Here is a 7,137-nt window from a genome sequence, read left to right as displayed (position 1 = left end):
AGAGCAGGGGATCACCTTCACTACAGTAGCAATCTCAATAGGGCTTATTTTCGGGGGAGGGCTTATTTTAGAGGAATCTTACACAGTAAGGGGAGGGCTTATCTTCGGGATAGGTCTTATTATTGGGGAAACACAGTATCTTCAGGTTGAAGATCTATCTCATAAAACACTTGTTCTTGCTTGGTCTCAGGGGGCAGAATTAAGAACAGTAAGTGGTTGTCATCCAGAGGATGATTTATACTACGCTGAAACGAAAAACTTCTGGGGCAGCCAGGTAGCACAGGGAGTAAGAGCACCAGCTCCAGTGTTGGGATGACCTGGGGATCGAATCCGGGCTCAGACACTTAGCACCCACCCAGAAACACCTGGCTGTGTAAACCTGAGCAAGTTACTTAACCCCGATTGCTTAAAAAAAAAAAAAAGAAAGGAAAAACTTCCAACAGTTAAAGTGGTCCAACAGTGGAATGGATTTCACCAGGAGTCACTGGTTTCCTACCACTAGAAAAGTCTTTAAGCAAAGGCTGGATGACCATTTACCAGTCCTAATATGCTACTGAGGCAGGTTTTGTCCTGAACTACGTGGTCTTTGTGGTCCCTTCTAATTCTCAGATTTACAGGTTCACAGATTTACAATTGGCCTAGAAGCCATCTAATCAAACCCCATTTTACAGATGAAAAAAATGACAAGTTAAAAGAAAGGCTTGCTCAAGGTCCCAAGTTTGAATAAGTAGCAGGGCCAAGATTTAAACTTAAAAACAAGAGTATGTGTCCTCTATCTTCAAACCCAGAGCTCTTTCCACTCAATCATGTTGATTCTGTGGATAGATGCTTAGAACTTTCCAGTTCCTAACAGTTCAGCCAGGTCATCCAAGCTGTAGCTCTCCTAGACATCTGGAGATTGAAAATTCTTCCCTTGGTCTCAAGGGTAGGGTTCTTTATGCTAGGAAGACATTCCTTGGAGGACATGAAGAAGAGGAATGAACTCTTCTCTCTTCTACATGTCCCTATTGTTTGTTCCATCCTCCCTCAACCAGTGGAACAACATGGCTAAAAGTTGTAGTCACCTATGTCCACCCCTTTTTTGGTCTACCCGAATGCCATTTCCACCTTCCTTTTCTGTCTGGCAGCATGAAATACTTGGGCTTCTTTGGGTGTGAGAGATTGTTTTACCAGAACTGCTGAGCATATGTATGCAATAATCTAGCAACTCAGGAAAGCCTCAGAGAGTGAATCACATAGTGGAAGGTAGCAGGGCCATAGGTGACAGCTTAAGAGAATCACCTGCTAGACTTTCTTAAAGAAACAGCTTTATTTCCCTGTTGCATTTTTAATAGCTGCTTATCTCCAATTTCATCTGCTCACCACAAGGTTTTACATATTTTATTTTTCCCCAATTACTTGTTATAACAATTTTAAAACTTTTTTTTAAGTTTTGAGTTTCAAATTCTATCCCCCCTCCCTGAGATGATAAGCAATCCCATAAAGTTTGTACATATGCAATTACGTAAAACATTTCCATTTTAATCATTTTGTACAAGAAGACTTGAATTTTAAAAAAGAATGAAAGAAAGTGAAAAATAGTGTACTTTAGCTTGTATTCATACAGTATCAGTTCTTTCTCTGGAGGCAGATAGTATGCTTCATCATTAATCCTTTGGGATTGTCTTGTATCATTGCATTGCTGAGAATATCTAAGTCATTTATAATTCTTCATTGTATAATATTGTTTTCACAATGTACAATGTTCTCCAGGTTCTGCTTACTTTACTTTGTATCAGTTCATATAAGTCTTTCCAGGTTTTCCTGAAATCATCCTGCTCATCATTTCTTATAGCACAATGACTTCTATCATAATCATATACCATAGCTTGTTTAACCATTCCCCTAATTGATGGGCTCATCAGCAATTTGTAAATGTCCAGTTCAGGGTAAAAAAATGAACTTAATTTCTGGGAGATGATAGAGACTTCTGCAGTATGAGCTCTAAGCTCTATTTCTAACAGTTCTGTTGACACAATAGGTGGCCCTTAATTTTTCCCCAGGATATTATCTGTTTCCTAAGGACTCTGTAAAAATATGTTTTAAAGTGCTTTGAGATCCTCAGAGAAGTTGTAGTGTGTTGTAACTTTCATTTTGTCATATTGTCATCACTGTGGAAAAGTTCAGCTTCCTCACCACCACCACCACCACCACCACCACAAACTACTGACCGACCACTACCACCAAGTGGACAAGCCCAGGACCCCCAGGATGGCAGCACACTTCCCTCCCACTCCTCAGACAACCCTGCAGCCAACATTAAGGAGAGAAATCGATGGGGAAAAAGGAGTCCATCTTCCTCACTAACACCAATTGCTGAGCAACTGCCCCCAATGGTCAAGCCCAAGAGCTGTGGTAGTGGTTACCCATCCCCATGCCCTACCCCCCACTGCTGGGCCTGTGTCCAGTGCAGCCCTAGCAACAACAGAGACCCAGTGATTTCACCACCACTACTGCTACTGAAGACCCAGAAAAGAAAGTTCTCACCCCAAAAGCTTTGCATTATTAAATGGTTCAATATCAGAAGCTGACATGATTTTATGAATGGAAGTAACATTAAAGAAGATACATTATCATCTGCTTCATACCCTAAGAAACAAGTGACCTAGCCATATGGCTTGCAACTGAAACCTTCTGTAAGTGCTTTGTCCATTAGCATGTGAACTCAAGAGAAAGTATTTTTCTATTTGTATCCTCCAGTACTCAGTGTAACCCAGCATAGTGCTTCACATATAGTAATGCTTAATAAATGGTCATAAATTAGTTAAATTTAATTAACTTTCTTCTGACTTTATCTCTATGCCTCAGCTGCTTTCTCACCCAAAAAGATCCCTCTACTCCTAGGAAACCTTCCCATTGGCGAATTTCTCCCAAAACTTCCATTTTTGAGGAAGTCTCCAGGATAGCCACCCTATAATCCTTCCTGGGCTCCACTGGGGACTTTTCCAAACTTTGCTTCTATACACCCTCCTCCCCCACCTCTCTCCTCCGATTCAGCTACTTTTTATATGCAGTATTTCCCCCATTCGAATGTAAACTCCTTGAGGGCAAGGATGGTCTTTCTATTTACTTCTATTTGTATTCCTAGAACTCAGCACCTGGCAACTCAGAACCTGCCAGGCACTTCATAAAAGGTTAATAAATGCTTCTGAATTGGACTTTTTCATTCATTCATTCCTTTATCATGGTTTTTTTTTTTTTTCTCTTCTACATTCCTCCCAGAGAACTACCTTCTTCCTTGCTTAATCCTTGGGCTCCATTTTTATTTTTCTAGAAATTTCTGGGAATCCTTCCATCCTTCCTTCTCTGCTGTCTTACATATTAAGATTGTGATTCTACTTCCTATTGTTTCTCCCTCTGCTTAAGCTTCAGCTTACAAGCCCTTAGACTCTTTCAGTGGTAAATTTATATAATAAGAGGGGTATATACCCCTCTTCTCTATTCAGATCCTGTTACTGCTTTGTGTATTTTCCCACTGACTCTCCCTAGACTTTCACATTTAAAGCAAAATTTCAACCCTTAGCTTTACCCTCACCCTATTGCTTATATTCTTTCACCCTACTGCCTTGTTGGGGGGGTTTTGCCCTGCTCCAAGCCTACAACTTGAGCGTTCTGTCTGTTTCTTCCTCCCTCTCTACTTTCACAATTTTTTCCTTTCAACTGTTGATGTCCAAAGCTCTCTCTCCATGGTCTTCCTCTGCATAACACCCTCTCCTCTCAGAAAACTCCTTACCAAATTCTTCCTTCTATAGGTCAACAAGGTAAAGAAGGCTGGAAATCATCTGATGAGTTTACACATTGCAGCAGACCAATGAAATACTACTTCATGTTTAAAAAGAAAATCCACACCGCTTTATGCAAAGTTGGACTCAAAGTAGATATACTTTCATGAAGTAGAAAAACAGTTATTAAAAGTGTTTAGGACAGGGGTGGCTAGGTGGCACAGTGAATAGAGCACAGTCCCTGGAGACAGAAGGACCCGAGTTCAAATTTGGCCTCAGACACTCGGGCAAGTCACTTAACCCAAATGCCCTGCCTTACCCCCTCCAAAAAGCAAAAAAAAAAAAAGTGTTTAGGATTACTCTAAATAGTTGAAGGGGACCATAGAGGCCATCTAATCCAACCACCTCTTTTATAAATCACGCAGGAAAATTCACTTTTTTAGAGATTGTCAAATTCATTCAAAATTTCAGGCTAGATATGTCAATGAAAACTGCTACGTTGTTAGCTAAATTTCAATTATCTTCCCTATAGAATTCAAATATCCACAAACTGTTGGAAGGGGAAAGGACAAGAAAGGAAAAGACAAGTGTAGATGAACCTTATAGATACTCCAGCTTAACATCTTTTAAAAGTACAGTTGGAGAATTCCAACACAATCAATATACTCTTTTAAAATAAGCCCTATGTGTTGGGGGCAGCAGTGGTTAGAGCACCAAACCTGTAATCAGAAATCCAACTTCAGATACTTACCAGACTATGTGACCCTGGGCAAGTCACTTAACCCTTTTTTTCCTCAGTTTCCTCATCTGTAAAATGAACTGGAGAAGGAAATGACAAACTACTGTCATATCTTTGCCAAGAAAATTATCGCAATTAACTGGCAAAATACTGTTATAGGACTAAAAAGAAATCAGAGATACAGAAGCAAACATGATATTACTGTTATTAGTCTGCTATATCAACCAATTAAAAAACATTGGTTAAATATCAAATATCAGACATTATTTGTAGATGCTAAGAATACAAAGACAAAAGTGAAACAGCCTCTGACTTCAAGGAGTCTACCTTTTCTCCATGGAGACAAATTGCTTATAGATACACAGGCACACACACATATACATATATGTATATATGTACAATACATATATACACATTTATACATATATAAATAAATGCAAATGTACATAAGCAAATATAAGATAAATGAAAACAAATGAATGAATGAAAAACATTTATTAAGCTCTTACTATGTACCATGCACTGTGCTAACCATTAGGTTACAAGCACCAATAAATACCATAAGCCCTAACTTCAAAGAATTCACATCTTAATAGAAAAAGACAACATACATAAGGAAGCTACAGCTGGGAGGGGAATAGAAAGACAAAGGATATAATGGTATTGAAATGGCTTGGAGATGATTGGAAGTTACATTTTGAAATAGGACTGGGGCTGGGAAAGAATAGGGGAAGAATTCACCACTTAGAGCCCTGGGTCTCAGAGGCAGAAGTCCAACTTCAGGCAGAAGGAGGAAGAGGCCTGGGTTCAGGCAGCATGACTTGGAGACAATAAGTAAATGAAGTACAGGCCCAAGACCAGGCAAGGAAAAATATACACAAAATAAATACACAGTAATTTGTTAGGGTGTGGGGGGAGGAAGAAGAAACTAGAACTTGAGTTTTATGAAAAGGCTTTACAGGGAAGATAGGATTTGAACTTTTTGAAAGAAACAAGAGAGAGTTGAGAGGAAGTACCTTCTAGACTTGGAAAACAGCCTGTGAGATGCGAATAGTCAGGAGATGGAATATCATGTATGAGAACTAGACTAGTGGTTCCCATTTAGTGGTTCATTAACCCCTTGGGGATTCTCAACAATTGTCCAAGTGAAGAGGTCACCCACTAAGAGGGTTAAGCTTGCTCTGGAGACCCCAAAATACCAACACCCGGGTCCTGCTGAATGAATTCGACTGGAGTTTTCTCTCAGCCAAATAAAAGTAGAGTTTATTAAAAGTTCGCTTGCATTGGACAGAGAATAAGCCTGTGCTAGGTCATTCTATGGTGCTCTCACTATTCTATTAAAAGTTCGCTTGCATTAGACACAGAGTAAGCATGTACTGGGTCATTCTATGGTGCTCTCACAAACATGAAGACAAGACAGGGTCTTATATACAGAAGGTTGTGGGAGGAATCCAGGGGTGGTGTAGAGGAGGAGTTTGGGGAGGGTCTTCAGGAGGAGTTAATGAGGTCAATGAGTGATTAAGGGTGGGAAGTCGCTGGAGACTACAGACAATTGTGGATCCATATTTTGATAGGTGAGAAGTCTAGTAACAGAGAGTGGGAAGTCTAGTAACTGAGGTTTGGGCCCAGCCACAATGTAAGGCTTATTGCTTCATGCAAATGCCTCATCAAATGGGATGATTTAATCCAGGGTTCAAGGGGGTTCCCAGAGCCTGTATCCCAAGGACTCAAGGAGAGCTCAAGGGCTCCCAGAGTCCATACCTCAGCACAAGCATGTCCAATAATATAACAAATATATTTTCCTCTGTGACAACAAGAATCTTCATTTTTGAAGAGTATAGGTTTGTTTCTACACCAATTCAAACCATCATGATAATGCACACAATGATTTTGGTGCTTCTGCAGTGATTATCCCCATGTCCCACCTCTTCTTAAGATTCTTACTAAGCACAGATTCCCAAGTGATAATCAGAGGCATGCACATACCCTCATTAGCATTTCTACCCTACACCTGAGTAGCTCCCTCATTTGTCTGTTACTCTGTAATTGTGCTTCATCAGCTATGTAATCATGTGATCAAAACTTTACTAACTTTTGCCTCCTTGCAACACAGATGTCAGACTGTCTGAAAACCATGGTCTCTGGGTAAGCACCTTAAGAAAAACTTTAACCCCACTACAGACCATCACAAACCTGCTACAGAAACAAGTCTTATTTTTCCTTTCATTGCAGTATTAAGACTAGTTTCCAATTTAAATTTATCCTCCACTTATGTTACTATTCTTCTATCTGGAGGATTTTCAAATGAATTGATTGGGGATACTGGTCATTCAGAGAAGTTTAAAAGAAAAATAAGAATTGTGAAAGCAGAATGTTTAACTTGCATAGCAGAAATAATTGACAGGATAGAAAAACTTGAATCCATAATAGCAAATCTCATCAAAGAAATGAAAGAGAGAATAACTGATTGCAAATGCAAATAAACAGAGGGAAGGACAATCTGGAAGAAAAGAAGCAAAAAAGCAATAATGCTAAAAGGAAACATGATCTCCATATTTATAAGCTAAACATATTGATCTCAAAGACAAGCATGCATAGAATCAATTCAAGAATTATAGATCTCCCAGAGCAGGGGTG

The sequence above is a fragment of the Petaurus breviceps genome, unplaced genomic scaffold (assembly GCF_028583685.1).
Source record: "Petaurus breviceps papuanus isolate PSGF00001 unplaced genomic scaffold, PetGlider_PUasm1.0 216, whole genome shotgun sequence".
NCBI classification, from domain to species: domain Eukaryota; kingdom Metazoa; phylum Chordata; class Mammalia; order Diprotodontia; family Petauridae; genus Petaurus; species Petaurus breviceps.
This window is presented reverse-complemented; position numbering follows the sequence as displayed.